The sequence below is a fragment of the Macaca mulatta genome, chromosome 19 (assembly GCF_049350105.2).
Source record: "Macaca mulatta isolate MMU2019108-1 chromosome 19, T2T-MMU8v2.0, whole genome shotgun sequence".
Taxonomy (NCBI): domain Eukaryota; kingdom Metazoa; phylum Chordata; class Mammalia; order Primates; family Cercopithecidae; genus Macaca; species Macaca mulatta.
In genome coordinates, this window is record NC_133424.1 from 10,631,214 (window position 1) to 10,647,462 (window position 16,249).

General features: G+C 48.3%; 1 protein-coding gene across 2 annotated transcripts in view; it reads right to left on the bottom strand.

Annotated features, from left to right (window-relative positions):
* The window catches only part of OLFM2 (olfactomedin 2), an 85,313-nt gene that overhangs the window by 68,580 nt on the left and 484 nt on the right, over window positions 1-16,249 (bottom strand).

A 16,249-nucleotide genomic window follows, 5' to 3' on the forward strand; every position in this document is an offset into this window, starting at 1 on the left:
CATCTACAATCTGAGCCCCCCACCACTCTCTGCCACTTACCCTACTTTAGTTCTTTTTTGTTTTGTTTTGTTTTGAGACGGAGTCTCACTCTCTTGCTCAGGTTGGAATGCAATGGCGAAATCTCTGCTCACTGCAACCTCCATCTCCCGGGTTCAAGTAATTCTCGTGCCTCAGCCTCCCGAGTAGCTGGGTTTACAGGTGCATGCCACCATGCCCGGCTAATTTTTCTATTTTTAGTAGAGATGGGGTTTCACCATGTTGGCCAGGCTGGTTTTGAACTCCTGACCTCTAGAGAGCCACCCGCCTCGGCCTCCCAAAGTGCTGGGATTACAGGCATGAGCCACCACACCCATCCACTGTGGTTCTTTTATCTTTTTTTTTTTTTTTTTGAGACGGAGTCTCGCTCTGTCGCCCAGGCTGGAGTGCAGTGACCGGATCTCAGCTCACTGCAAGCTCTGCCTCCTGGGTTCACGCCATTCTCCTGCCTCAGCCTCCTGAGTAGCTGGGACTACAGGCGCCCGCCATCTCGCCCAGCTAGTTTTTTGTATTTTTTAGTAGAGACGGGGTTTCACCGTGTAGGCCAGGATAGTCTCGATCTCCTGACCTCGTGATCCACCCGTCTCAGCCTCCCAAAGTGCTGGGATTACAGGCTTGAGCCACCGCGCCCAGCCTATTTTTTTTTTTTTTTTTAAGGCGAGGGTCTGGGCACTCTGTTGCCCAGGCTGGAGTGCAGTGGTGCAATCATAGTTCACTGTAACCTCAAATTCCTGGGCTCAAGTGATCCTCCCACCTCTGCCTCCTGAATAGGTGAGACTACAGAGGCACACCACCGTGCCCAGCTAATTTTTTAAGTTTTCTGTAGAGATAGGGTCTCACTATGTTGCCTGGGCTGGTCTCAAACTCTTGGGCTCAGGCAATCCACCTGCCTCAACCTCCCAAAATGCTGGGATCATAGGCGTGAGCCACCACACCAGACCCTAGAAGTCTTTTTAAAGACCCAACAATTCCATCTACCCAAGAGAAACCAAAGCATATGTCCATGAAAAGACCTACACATGAATATTCATAGCAGCATTGGTTATAATGAGTGAAACAATCCAAATACCCATCAACTGGTGAGGAAATAAACAAATTGCGGTACATCCATACAACGGAATGCCATTCCGCCATAAAAAGGAACACGCTCCTGATATATGTTACAATGTGGATGATCCTCAAAAACATTTTGCTAAGTAAAAGGAGACAGAGGCAAAAGGCCACATAGTTTATGATTCTATTTATACAAAATGTCCAGGGAGAGCAAATCAATACAGACAGAAAGTAGACGAGAGATTGCCTGGAACTGGGGGTGGCAGTGGAGATGGAATGCAAATGGGCACGGGGGCTGTTTTGGGGGTGATGAAAATGTCCTATAATTGGATCAGGGTGATGGCTGCACAATTCTGTAAAATTTACGAAAAGTCATTGAATGGCGTGCTTACACAGGTGAATTTTACACCTGTCTGTAAATTACACCTCCATAAAACTGCTGAAAAGGGAAGATCCACCAGGCGCCGTGGCTCACGCCTGTAATCCCAGCACCTTGGGAGGCTGAAGCGGGAGAATTGTTTGAAGCCAGGAGTTGGAGACCAGCCTGGGCAATGTAGTGAGACCTCGTTTCTTCCTATTTATTTATTTTTTTGAGACAGAGTCTCACTCTGTCGCTCAGGCTGGAGTGCAGTGGCCCGATCTGGGCTCACTGCAACCTTCCCCTCCCGGTTCAAGTGATTCCCTTGCCTCAGCCTCCCGAGTGGCTGGGATTATAGATGTGCGCCATGACACCTGGCCAATTTTTGTATTTTTAGTAGATGTTGCCAGGCTGGTCTATGTTGGCCAGGCTGGTCTCAAACTCCTGATCTCAGGTGATTCTCATGCCTTGGCCTCCCAAAGTGCTGGGATTACAGGCATGAGCCACCACACCTGGCCCCCTGCCAATTTTTTTTTTTTTTTTTTTTTTTTTTTTGAGACGGAGTCTTGCTCTATCACCCAGGCTGGAGTGCAGTGGCGAGATCTTGGCTCACCGCAACCTCTGCGTCCAGGTTTCAAGTGATTCTCCTGCCTCAGCCTCCTGAGTAGCTGGGATCACAGGGGCATGCCACCATGCCCAGCTAATTTTTGTATTTTTGTTTTTTTAGTAGAGATGGGGTTTCACCATGTTGGCCAGCTGGTCTCGAACTCCTGACCTCAGGTGGTCTGCCCACCTCAGCCTCCCAAAGTGCTAGGATTACAGACGTAAGCCACACCACCTGGCCCCTCCTCCCCGCAAAAAAATTTTAAGTAGCTGGGCATGTCCCTGTAGTACCAGCTACTTGGGAGGCTGAGGTGGGAGGATCACTTAAGCCCAAGTTTTTGAGGCTGCAGTGAGCTATGATGGCACCTCTGCACTGCAGACTGGGCAACACAGCAAGACCCTGCCTATACAAAAGGGGGAGGCATTTTTAAACTTTGCCTGCAAGCTCCCTCTTTGAGGTGCCCTGCACTGTACTAACATGAGAATAAGTGTCTCCTTAAATTTTGAGCCCAAGCTTCCTTGCTTGCATCACCCTGGTCCTGGCAATGATGTACCCATGGTCAGAAATGAGAGACTGTTTACTTTTTACCCCTCCTTCTCCATCCCTCCTCCTCTATCCAAACCAGCACCACAGCCAGCTAATCCTGATGCAGAAATATCTCAAGAAAGTGTCAACTCTTCCCCATCATCATCACTGTGAATATCATGCTGGTGAGCCACTGAAAAAAATATTTCTTCTGGGGCCAGGCTCATGCAATAATCCCAGCACTTTGGAAGGCTGAGGTGGGCAGATCATTTGAGGTCAGAAGTTCGAGACCAGCCTGACCAACATGGCGAAACTCCATCTCTACTAAAAATACAAAAAAAAAAAAAAAAATTAGTTGGGCATGGTGGCACAGACCTGCAATCCCAGCTACTTGGGGGGCTGAAGCAGGAAAGTTATTTGAACCTGGGAGGCAGAGGTTGCTGTGAGCAGAGATCACACTACTGTACTCCAGCCTGGGCAACAGAGTGAGACTCTGTCTCAAAAAAAAAAAAAAAAAAAAAAAGTTTTTTTTTCCCTTGAAATTTCTGGGTAAAAAATTAATATCAATATTAATAAAAATATCAATAATTGCTGAGGTTTACTTAGTACTATCATGTTCCAGACACCATTTGCAGCAAAGTACCTGTAATAACTCATTTAACCCTCAGAATACCCCTATGCAACAGACAGAATTATAATTTCCTTTTGTTGTTGTTGTTTTGAAACACGATTTTGCCTGCCCTGTCACCCAGGCTGGAGTGCAGTCACGTCATCACACTTCACTGCAGCCTCGACCTCCCTGACTCAAACGATCCTCCTACCTCAAACTTCCGAATAGCTGGGACTACAGTTACATGCCACCATGCTTGGTTATTTTTTTTAATTATTATTTTTGGTAGAAGTGGGGTCTTGCCTAAGCTGGTCTCAAACTCCTGGCTCAAGCGATCCCCTTGCCTCAGCTTTTCAAAATGCTGGGATGACAGGCATGAGCCACTGCACCCAGCTAGGCAAAGATTTTTAAAATAGAACACTAACAAGCACTAGCCATGAAAGAAAAAAAGATTTGAACTACATTAAGATTAAGAAATCCTGGCTGAGTGCAGTGGTTCACACCTGTAATAGCACTTTGGGAGGCCAGGGCGGGAGGATGGCTTGAGCCCAGGAATTTGAGACCAGCCTGGGCAACATGGTGAAACTCCATCTCTACAAAAACTACAAAAATTAGCTGGGTGTGGTGGTGTGCACCTGTAGCTCCAGCAACTCGGCAGGCTGAGGTGGGAGGATGACTTGAGCCCAGGAGATCGAGGCTGCAGTGAGCCATAATTCCACCACTGCACTCCAGCCTGGGCAACAGAGCGAGACCCTGTCTCAAAAAAAAAAAAAAAAAGAGAGAGAAATGAAATGAAATTAAGGACTTCTATTGATTAAAAGACACCACTAAGAGAATGAAAAGAAAAGCTACAGAGGAGAAGATATTTGCAATCATTATGTCCAACAAAAATCTCATATCCTGATTTTACACTTATGTAAAATATGTATATGTATCTATGTAAAATCTGGGTACACTCACACACACACACACACACACACACACACACACACACACACACATATTCCTACAAATCAGTAAGAAAAGCCAGACATCTGAACAGAGAAGTGGGCAAAAGACTTAGACATTTCACGAAAGTGGATATCCAAGTTGTCAATAAACATATGGAAAGGCACTTAATTCATCAGCAGGCACATCATTCATCATCAGGAAATGTAAATTAAACCCACAATGTTCCCAGCACTTTGGGAAGCGGAGGTGGGAGGATCACTTGAGCCCAGGAGTTGGAGACCTGCCTAGGCAACATAACCAGACCCTGACTCAAAAAAACAAAAATAAATTTATAAATAAACCCACAATGCAATACTATCTGGCACCCATCAGAATGTCTAAAATTAAAAAAAGTTCAGGCACAGTGGCTCATACCTGTAATCCCAGTACTTTGGGAGCCCAAGGTGGGTGGATTACTTGAGCTCAGGGGTTCCAGATTAGCCTGGGCAACAGGGCAAAACCCCATCTCTACAAAAAAATTAGCCAGGCGTGGTGGTGCATGCTTGTGGTTCTAGCTACTTGGGAGGCTGAGGTGGGAGGATTGCTTGAGTCTAGGAGGTTGAGGCTGCAGTGAGCAGAGACTGTGCCACTGCACTCCAGCCTGGGTGACAGAGTGAGACCCTGTCTCAAAAAAAAAAAAAAAGAAAGAAAAGAAAAAAAAAAGAGGGTGGGCATGGTGGCTCACGCCTGTAATCCCAGCACTTTGGGAGGCCAAGGCGGGCGGATCAAGAGGTCAGGAGATCGAGACCATCCTGGCTAACACGGTGAAACCCTGTCTCTACTAAAAAAATTTTAAAAAACTAGCCGGGCGTGGTGGTGGGCGCCTGCAGTCCCAGCTACTGTGGAGGCTGAGGCAGGAGAATGGTGTGAACCCAGGAGGTGGAGCTTGCAGTGAGCCGAGATCGCACCACTGCACTCCAGCCTGGGCGAGACTCCATCTCAAAAAAAAAAACAAAAAGACAATACCAAGTGTTGGGGAAGATATGGAGCAACTGGAACACTTCATACACTACTGGTGGAAGAGTACGTTGTTGACTTTTTGGAAGAGTCTCTGCAACTTTGGAAGACTGTACAGCAGTTTCTCCCCATGGCTCAGCAATTCCACTCCTACGTATATACAGTTGAGCTTCATGATTCAAAAATTCCAGATAGGCAAATTCGCCTACTTGTTGCAATTTGTTTATACTCTAAGATCAATACTCGCTGGGGCATTTGTAGTCATTTGTGGACATGCACAGTGATAATATTATTTTTCTTATTTAGAAACAGGGTGGAGTAGCCGGGTGCGGCGGCTCACGCCTGTAATCCCAGCATTTTGGGAGGCTGAGGCCGGCAGATCACTTGAGGTCAGGAGTTTGATACCAGCCTGGCCAACATGGTGAAATCCTGTCTCTACTAAAAATACAAAAATTAGCCAGGTATGGTGGGTGCACACCTGTAATCCCAGATGCTTGGGAAGCTGATGCACAAGAATTGCTTGAACCCAGGAGGCAGAGGTTGCTGTGAGCCAAGATCATTGCCACTGCACTCCAGCCTGGGCGACAGAGTGAGACTGTCTCAGGAAAAAAAGAAAGAAAAGAAAGAAAGAGATAAAGAAAGAAAAACAAAGAAAGGAAGAAAGGAAGAAAGAAAGTGAGAAAGGGAGAGAGAAAGAGAGAGAGAGAGAGACTGGGCACGGTAACTCACGCCTATAATCCCAGCACTTTGGGAGGCTGAGGCAGGTGGATCACTTTGTCAGGAGATCAAGACTATCCTGGCTAACACAGTGAAACCCTGTCTCTACTAAAAATACAAAAAAATTAGCTGGGCGTGTTGGCGGGTGCCTGTAGTCCCAGCTGCTGGGGAGGCTGAGGCAGGAGAATGGCGTGAACCCAGGAGGCAGAGCTTGCAGTGAGCCAAGATCGCGCCGCTGCACTCCAGCCTGGGTGACAGAGTGAGACTCTGTCTGAAAGAAAAAAAGAAAGAGAAGGAAGGAAGGAAGAAAGGAAGGAAGGAAGGAAGGAAGGAAAGGTGGGAGGGAAGGAAGGAAGGAAGGAAAGAAAGGAAAGAGAAGAAAGAAAGAGAGAAGAAAGAAAAAAAGAAAAGAAAGAAAGGAAGGAAAAGAAAGAGGAAAGAAAGAAAGGAAAGAAAGAGAGAAAGAAAGCAAGAAAGAAAGAGAAAAAGAAGGAAGGAGAGAGAAGAGAGAGAAAGAAAGAAGAAGGAAGGAAGGAAGGAAGGAAGGAAGGAAGGAAGGAAGGAAGGAAGGAAGGAAGGAAGGGGAGTTCAGTGGTGGGATCATAGCTCACTGTGACCTTTACCTCCTGGGGTCAAGCAGTCCTGCCAAGTAGCTGGGACTTCAGGCATGCAGCACCACGCTTAGCTAATTAAAAAAAATTTTTTTGCAGAGCCAGGCATGGTGCCTCACGTCTGTAATTCCAGCACTTTAGGAGGCCGAGGCAGGTGGATCACCTGAGGTCAGGAGTTCGAGACCAACCTGGCCAACATGTCAAAATCCCATCTCTACTAAAAATACAGAAATTAGCCAGGTTTGGTGGTGTGTGCCTGTAATCCCAGCTACTCGGGAGGCTGAGGCACAAGAATCACTTGAACCCAGGAGGTGGAGGTTGCAGTGAGCCGAGATCGCGCCACTGTATTTCAGCCTGGGCAACAGAGCGACAGCCCCGTCTCTACAAAAATAAATAAATAAATAAATAATAAATAAATAATTTTTTTTTTTTGAAACGGAGGTTTCACTCTGTTGCCCAGGCTGGTCTTGAACTGCTGGGCTGAAGCCATCCTTCCGCCTTGGCCACCCAAAGCACTGGGATTATAGGCGTGAGCCATTGCTCCTGGCCTGACAACATACTCAGTCACCCAACCCTGTTGAGGTTCTAATAAGGAGACACACTGCTTTCTTCCTCCAGTTCTGATACTACATGCAAGTGTCTTTTTTATGATCCATTTAGTGCTAAGCTTTTCATATTTTTGTGCTGTTTGTTGGTGACTTCGCTATCTTCAGTGGCCCCCACGCACCGTGCTGAAGTGTAGCCTAGTGTTTCTGAGTGCAAGAAGGCTGTGATGTGTCTCACGGAGAAAAGACATGTGTTAGAGAAGCTTCATTCAGGCATCAGATGTAGTGCTATTGGCCGGGAGTTCAATGCTAATGAATCAAAAAATACATATATATGTGATATATATATGTGTGTGTGTATATATATATCTGATATATATATATGATATTCTAAAACAGAAACACACATAAAACAAAATTATGGCTGGGGGCTGGGCGCGGTGGCTCAAGCCTGTAATCCCAGCACTTTGGGAGGCCGAGACGGGCGGATCACGAGGTCAGGAGATCGAGACCATCCTGGCTAACACGGTGAAACCCCGTCTCTACTAAAAATTACAAAAAAACTAGCCGGGCGAGGTGGCGGGTGCCTGTAGTCCCAGCTACTCGGGAGGCTGAGGCAGGAGAATGGCGTGAACCCGGGAGGCAGAGCTTGCAGTGAGCCGAGATCTGGCCACTGCACTCCAGCCTGGGTGACAGAGCAAGACTCCGTCTCAAAAAAAAAAAAAAAAAAAAAATTATGGCTGGGTGCCATGGCTCATGCCTGTAATCCCAGCACTTTGGGAAGCTGAGGCAGGCAGATCATTTGAGCCCAGGAGTTGGAGACCAGCCTGGGCAACATGGTGAAATCCCAGCTCTACAAAAAAATCAGCCAGGCATGGCGGTGCATAATCCCAGCTACAGAGGTGTTGGGAGGCTGAGGCGGGAGAATGGCCTGAGTCCGGAAGGCGGAGGCTGCAGTGAGCCGAGATCACACCACTGCACTCTAGCCAAGGGGACAGAGTGAGACCCTGTCTAAGCAAAACACAACAAAAGAAAAAAGTTATATATTGTTCAGTTGACAAAAACAATGTGGTCAGAGGCTTTCGACAAAAACAACAAGTGTTAGCGAGGAAGTGGAAAAATAAGAACCCTTTGTGGGAACGTAAAATGGTGCAGCCGCCGTAGAAAACATTATTGTAGTTCTTCAAAAACTTAAAACGTAGTTACCCTTTGACCCAGCAATACCTTTTTTTTTTTGAGACAGGATCTTACACTGTCACCCAGGCAGTGGTACAATCATGGCTCACTGCAGCCTTGACCTCCCGGGCTCAAGTGATCCTCCCACCTCAGCCTCCCGAGTAGCTGGGACCACAGGCACAGCTAATTTTTGTATTTGTTGTAGAGACAGTGTTTTACCATGTTGTTGAGGTTGGTCTCAAACTCCTGGGCTCAAGCAATCCACCCACCTCAGCCTCCCAATTGCTGGGATCACAGGTGTGAGCTGCTGTGCCTGGCCCAGCCACGCCACTGCTGAGTACGTACACTCAGTGTCTCAAAGAGATATTGGTACACCCATGATCACAGCAGTATTAATCCCAGCACCTTGGGAGGCTGAGGCAAGAGGATCACTTGAGGCCAAGAGTTCAAGACCAGCCTGGACAACATAGTGAGACCCCCACCTCTACAAAAAAAAAAAGAAAAAGAAAAATTAACTGGATGTAGTGGTACACACCTGTAGTCCTAGCTATTTGAGAGGCTAAGGTAGGAGGATCACTCGGGCCAAGGAGGTTGAGGCAACAGTGGGCTGTCATCACACCACTCCAGTCTAGCCTGGTCAACAGAGCAAGACCCTGCCTCTTAAAAAAAAAATAAATAAATAAAATTTAAAAAGAACCTGGCTCACCATGTGCTCAACATGTATTTTTCTTGGGATTCACCAGGACTCTCACAGCCTAAAAAGTGAGAAGCTATTTACCATTTCATTTGATGGCTGAACCGGCTCTGCCTTTTGGTTTTTTTTCATCTTGTGCAATGACACCTGTCTTCTCGTCTATTAAGCAAGGCTAGGTACTAGCTGCCCAGGATTGTTGGAACTACATATAAAGTAAGAGTAAACAGGGACCAAGAGTCTACTGGGTCCCCAGGAGCAATAAGAACAACCTTTTCCAGGCTGGACGTGGTGGCTCATGCCTGTAATCCCAGCACTTAGGGAGGCCAAGGTGGGCGGATCACTTGAGGCCAGGAGTTCAAGACCAGCCTGGGCAACATGGCAAAACACTGTCTCTATTAAAAATATAAAAACTGGCCAGGCGTGGTGGTGCACACTTATAGTCCCAGCTACTTGGGTGGCTGAGGCATGAGAATTGCTTGAACCCAAGAGGTGGAGGTTGCAGTGAGATGAGATCGTGCCACTGCACTCCGGACTGGGCGATAGAGTGAGACTCTGTCTAAAAAAAAAAAAAGAGAGAGAGAGAGAGAGAAAGATAGTAAACTTTTGTATATAGTCTTCATGGAATCTCCTCTCCCTACTCTCTGCTCTTTCCTGGTTACTTCTTGGTTTGTGGCTACGCTCTGGATGGATGAAGTCGCAAGACACACTGAGGTGGTGTGCACCTGTAATCCCAACTACTTGGGAGGCTGAGGCAGGAGAATTGCTTAAGCCCAGGAATTCGAGGCCACCCTGGGCACCATGGCAAGACCCCATCTCAAAAAGAGAAAAAGAGACAGAATGGGCTTCCACCTTGGCAGTGAAGACATGTTAATGTTCTCAGACAAGAGTTCCCTAGATGTGGGAATAAAGTGTTCCTGTTATGACAACTTTTTCCCAACACAGCCAGGCTCAACTCCTCCAGAAGTTAAATCTTCTACTCCACTCCTTGAGAGCACAAACTACCACCTAGTGCTTACTGCATAGTATAATGCTTGAGATACAGAAGGCTGTCAATGAATGCCCTCTAAATCAATACATGGGCCGGGCACGGTGGCTCACGCCTGTAATCCCAGCACTTTGGAAGGCTAAGGCAGGTGGATCACCTGAGGTCAGGAGTTTGAGACCAGCCTGAACAATATAGTGAAACCCTGTCTCTACTAAAAATACAAAAATTAGCTGGGCATGGTGGCGTGCACCTGTGGTCCCAGCTACTCGGGAGGCTGAGGTGGGAGAACAGCTTGAACTCGGGAGGCGGAGGTTGCAGTGAGCCGAGATTGCGCCACTTCACTCCAGCCTGAGCAACAGAGTGAGACCCCGTCTCAAAATAAAATAAAAAAATAAAATAAATGAATACATGAGTGTAGGAACAAATGAAAACAGCACATTACTGCCTCCCAGGCACTGACACTGAATCCTGGGGCTAAAAAGTCATTGCCCACACCAGCCACTGGGCTCATCAGAAACCCAACCATACTAGGCCAGGCGCGGTGGCTCACGCCTGTAATTCCAGCATTTTGGGAGGCCGAGGCGGGCAGATCACCTGAGGTCAGGAGTTCGAGACCAGCCTGACCAACATGGAGAAATCCCCGTCTCTACTAAAAATACAAAATTAGCCAGATGTGGTGGCACATGCCTGTAATCCCAGCTACTTGGGAGGCTGAGGCAGGAGAATCGCTTGAACCCAGGAGGCGGAGTTTGCGGTGAGCCGAGATTGCGCCATTGCACTCCAGCCTGGGCAACAGAGTGAAACTCCATCTCAAAAAAAAAAAAGAAAGAAAAAAAGAAATCCACACAAAACATATGGTTGGCCTACAAGGATGCAGTCACTGGTGTGATGATGATACAAGCATGTCCCTGTGCTCATGGTCCCTGAACCTGCACACAACCACCAAACATATACATACATGCATGACACCACAGACACCTGCCTACGGGGCCAAAATTAGAGTGAGGTAAGTTATGCAAGTGCAGAGGTGGAGCCCATAGTTAATTAAAAATTTGTTTTTGTTCATCGTAGATTTTTCTTGCATTAATTTAGATTTTCTTAAAATGTTCCATTAAAATATCATTTATCTTGGTTACTGGTTTTTATTTTTTTAGGGCCATCCCCTTAAATTTTGCACTATAGCTGAACACTATACCATGTACCTGTCACCCTAGCTACTCAGGAGGCTGAGGCAGAAGGATCACTTGGGCCCAGGAGTTAGAGGCTTCAGTGAGCTATGACTGCACCACTGTACTCCAGCATGGGTGACAGAACAAGACTCCGTCTTAGCAATAGGCCCAGCACTGTGGCTCACGCCTGTAATCACAGCACTTTGGGAGGCCAAGCCGGGCGGATCGTCCGAGGTCTGGAGCTCGAGACCAGTGTGGGCAATGTGGTGAAACTCTGTCTCTACTAAAAATACAAAAAAAAAAAAATTAGCTGGGTGTGGTGATGCGCGCCTGTAATCCCAGCTACTCAAGAGGCTGAGCAGGAGAATCGCTTGAACCCGGAAGGCGGAGGTTGCAGTGAGCCGAAATCGCGCCATTGCACTCCAGTCTGGCCAACACAGCAAGACTCCGTCTCAAATCATCATCATCATCATCATCAACAACTTTTTAAAATGTTTGCACCTGCGGCGAGTATCTCACCTGTTTTACCCTGACCTGGGCACCTCCATCCCACATACGCACATGCACAGGCACAGGTGTAAAATCACACACATTCACCCACCAGTCACACAGACGCACACAGTCTCTGCACAAACCTCATTCAACCACTAGATGTCGCCCAAGCTCCATAATCTTAAATCCAGCCCCAAAGGGGCGCTTCCCTACACTAACTCAAGAGTCTTTCAATTTCCTTTTACTTCCCTCCACTGGGACATTTACATACTCTAAAGGAGCCCCAGGAGAACATCGTCCTACCCCTAAATAGCAGTGCCCTATCAGGGTGGAATTTCAGGCACAGGTAAAGAAGATGGGTGTTCTTTCTTTCTTTTTTGTGGAAACAGGGTCAATCTGTCGCCCAAGCTGGAGTGCAGTGGTGCAATAATAGCTCACTGCAGCCTTGAACTCCCGGGCTGAAGTGATCCTCACACCCTGGCCCCTAAGTAGAACTACAAGCCTGGCCAATTTTTTAAAAAGTTACTGTAAAGGCCAGGCACGGTGGCTCACGCCTGTTATCCCAGCAGATTGGGAGGCCGAGGCAGACAAATCAAGAGGTCAGGAATTTGAGACCAGCCTGGCCAACATGGTGAAAACCCATCTCTACTAAAAATACAAAAATTAACTGGGCATGGTGGCACACCCCTGTGGTCCCAGCTATTCGGGAGGCTGAGGCACAAGAATCTCTTGAGCCTGGGAGGCAGAGGTTGCACGGAGCTGAGATCATCACACCACTGTACTCCAGCCTGGGTGACAGAACAAGACTCCATCTCAAAAATAAAAAAAAGAAAAAGTTATTGTAGAGATGGGATCTTGCTGTATTGCCCAGGCTGGTCTCAAATTCCTGGCCTCAAGAGACCCTCTGGCTTTGGTCTCCCAAAATGCTGGGATCACAGGTGTCAGCCATCACACCTGGCCCAAAGAATGGGTTTCTCGGTGCCTTTCATCCAGGAGCGAGTGTTCCCCTGACACTCTCTTGATACAAGAATCCTGTGTCTTGAGAAAGAAAGACACTCTGTGTGTGTAAGGGGGTGTGTGTCAGGCTCTGTTCTAGACACTGGAGAAACAACAAAGCTGGCTGAACCCTGATAAACTGCCGCTGTAGTGGGGAAATAGACAATGAATGAATAGAAGAATCATAGAAATGTGGAAACAAGAGCTGTAAAGGAAAACATGGCCGGGCTCACATCTATAATCCCAGCACTTTGGATGGCAGATCACCTAAGGTCAGGAGTTCAAGACCAGCTTGGCCAACATGGTGAAACCCTGTCTCTACTAAAAATACAAAGAAAACTGGCCGGGCGTCAGGTGGCATGTGCCTGTAGTCCCAGCTACTCGGGAGGTTGAGGCACAAGAATCACTTGAACCCATGAGGCAAAGGTTGCAGTGAGCCGAGATCGCGCCACTGCACTTCAGCCCAGGCAACAGAGCAAGACTCAATCTCAAAAAAATAAAATAAAATAAATAAATAGAAAAAGAACACGGAGTAAGCACTCAGAGAGTGGCAGCAGGGGGCTATTTCACCTAGCTGTTCAGGGTGGGCCTCTTGGAGGAGGTGACATTTAAGCAGACATCAGAGATAAATAGCTACCAGGGGGAACAGTGTCACAGGGAGATGGAGCGGCAAGTGTGAAGTCCCTGAGGCATGTGATCTAAACTGAATTATTCCTTCTCCCCATCCTCTGGAAGCCCCAGGAAAGAGTTGGTCCCAAACCCAGACAGTGCCAACGATGTAGCTAGATCTTAGGGAGGGATCAGGAATCAGCAAGGCATCTTTTCCACAGGGAAAATAGTGGAGCTCAGAACTATCAAGCTCTCTGGTAGTCACTCCCAGGCCAGAACCCAGAACATTGTGGATAGATCCTGAATGAATGGACAATGCCTCTGAAAGGCTCTGCTTTCCTGTTCTCCTGCTCTCTGGGTCAAATCCAAACTTCCGCCCACAGTTTACAAGTTCCTAAGTGGTCTGGCTTCCCTGGCCTCATCTCCCCACCAACGTCCCCATTACTCACTCCTCTCCAGCCACACCAGTGTCCACACTGCTTCTGAAACTCACCAAGCTTGTTCTTACCCCAGGGCTTTTGCACCTTCTGTTCCTCCCACCTTGAATGCTCTTCCCCCAGACACCCACAAGGCTCCTTCTCTCACCTTCTTCAGATGTCACCTGAAATGCCACCTATTTAGAGACACCTTCCCTCACCACACTGGCTCAAATAGCCTCCACCCTGTAATCTTTTTCTGTTTTTTTTTTTTTTTTTTTTTTTTTGCTTTAAGACAGAGTCTTGTTCTGTTGCCCAGGCTGGAGTGCAGTGACATGACCTTGGCTCACTGCAACCTCCGCCTGCCAGGTTCAAGCAATTCTCCTGCCTCAGCCTCCCGAGTAGCTGGGATTACAGGTGCCCGCCACCACGCCCAGCTAATTTTTTATATTTTTAGTAGAGACAGGGTTTCACTATGTTGGCCAGGCTGGTCTCGAACTCCTGACCTCAGGCGATCCACTTGCCTCAGCCTCTCAAAGTGCTGGGATTACAGGTGTGAACCACTGCACCCAGCTCCACTCTAATCTTCTATACTTTATCTGTTATTCTTCATGCTACTTGCATTGTATCATATGTATATTTAGTTGCCGACACTGTATTACATGGGTTACTCGGTTCTTTTCTGTCTCCTCTACTAGGTCAACTCCAGGAGAGCAGGGATTTGATGACTCAGTTGGTGGCTGTATCCCCAGTGCATAATCTGTTCGCGGAATGGATTAACCAATGATTTCTAGGAAGGACCCCGGGTCCATCAGGAACAGGGAAGAAGTCTTCGGAAAGTGATGGAGGGAGCTAGGAGCAGGTAGAGCATCCTCTCTGCAGACCCCTCCCTTCCCTGGGTTGCCAGGCTGGGTGAGCCAACGCCAAGGGGGTGTACGGGCTGCCTAGACTGTTTTACGACTATGTAGTTCCCGCAGTGGCCGCCTGGAGGCACTGCAGCCCACGGCAGGATTCCACCAGCCCCGCCCTAACGGATTACCTCATTTGGCCACGCCTCCATTGTCCTTTAGCCCCGCCTCCACTGACCTCGTTAGTCCCGCCCCCAAAGCAACTCCCTCCCAGCCCCGGGGGCTGTAGGATTCACCCTCCAATTGCAACTCTGGCAGCAAACTCTGGCACCCTAGCCAATCTTGGTGAGAAGACAGAAAATCTAGGGTCTCCCTAGCAGGGGGTGGAGGAGAAGCCACAGGGGGTGGCTCCAAGGATAATTCAACTTGATTCCTGGTTCATTTTTTTTCCAGCGGTTTCTCAAGTGTGTGCCTCTTTTGGTCTTTTATCTCTCCCAGGTGTGTCTCTTTGCTTCTCTCCGGCTCACACATCCATTGAGTACCTACTGTGTGTGGCCTGATGCCTGGCGCTGGGCACAATCCCTATTCCACCCAGCGCGTGGGTGCTTAGATGCGTGGGGAAATGGAGGAGCGAGGGAGGGGACCCCACAACCTCTCCTCGTGGCCTAGAAATCCTTCTATCTGGAGTCTAACCTCCATTCCTCCCAACACCCCCCTCGGGGTGAGTACAAGGGTCTGATTCTTTTCTTGATGAGGAAGGGGAATGTGCCCAGATTGTTTCTCCCCTGCCTATCTACCTAAAAACCTCCCCCTAGCAATGTCTTCACGGACGCTGTCCACACCCATGGAGCGGATTATTTAACAAGAGGGTAATCGTGTGGGCTCAGGAGCCAGACTGCCTCGGCTCAGTCCCACCTCTGTCACTCTCGAGCTTGAGCAAGTGATTTAACTTTTCTGTGCCTCAGTTTCCCCATCTATAAAATGAAGGTAACAATACCATGCCCTAGTAGACAAGAGGCAGAGGGGGTTAAATGCCTTAGTCTGTGCTGTGTGATTGAAACAGCACCCCTCAAATTAGCACGTAATGAATGCTCACTGTTATTATAATGACTACTTTATTATTTTTGATCCCAGCTTCCCTGTGAACTCCTACAGAGCTGAGAACTTGGGGGTGCTCTCACCCCCAAGATGGAGGAGGAGAAGGGGGCTTTCCAATAGCAAAAGAGAGCGTGGACGCCCCACATTCTGCAAGGCTCCCTGAGCCTGCCCAAGAGAAGGGTGCCAGGGGGAGGGAGATGCTTCTATAAGGGCATGAATGGCGTGTGCGGTTGTGAGCAAGGCACCAAGACACACACACGTGCATGGATGGACACGTTTGCACACACAGCGCTTGCGCGCGCGCGCGCGCGCACACACACACACACCCTTTTAGAATGATTTACCCAAAGGTACAGAATAGCACACGCTGACTCCAAGGCTCTCACACGGCCACACACCTGGCCACACACGTATTGTACAACACCCAGTCATCCGGAGCCAGTAATGAGGACACGGTCACACACAGACTCTCTCACATACCGATCACACCCCAACTCAGGCACTACTTGGACAAGCCCCCCAACCGCCACACACACAAACTCCCCCCGGTCACACCCAACCACGACACAAAGACACACACGTTTACCCTGCACCCCCAAAGCATTTCACACGCGTCCCCGTCAGTCACTCTCACGTGAGTCCCGCCCCCTGCCCCACACTGGGGGCTGCAGGCGAGGAGTGGGGGGCTTCAGAAACTGGGCATCTCGGCCCCGAAGAGGAAGTCAAGGGTAAGCAACTGTCCCCGTCCAAAGCCCCCTG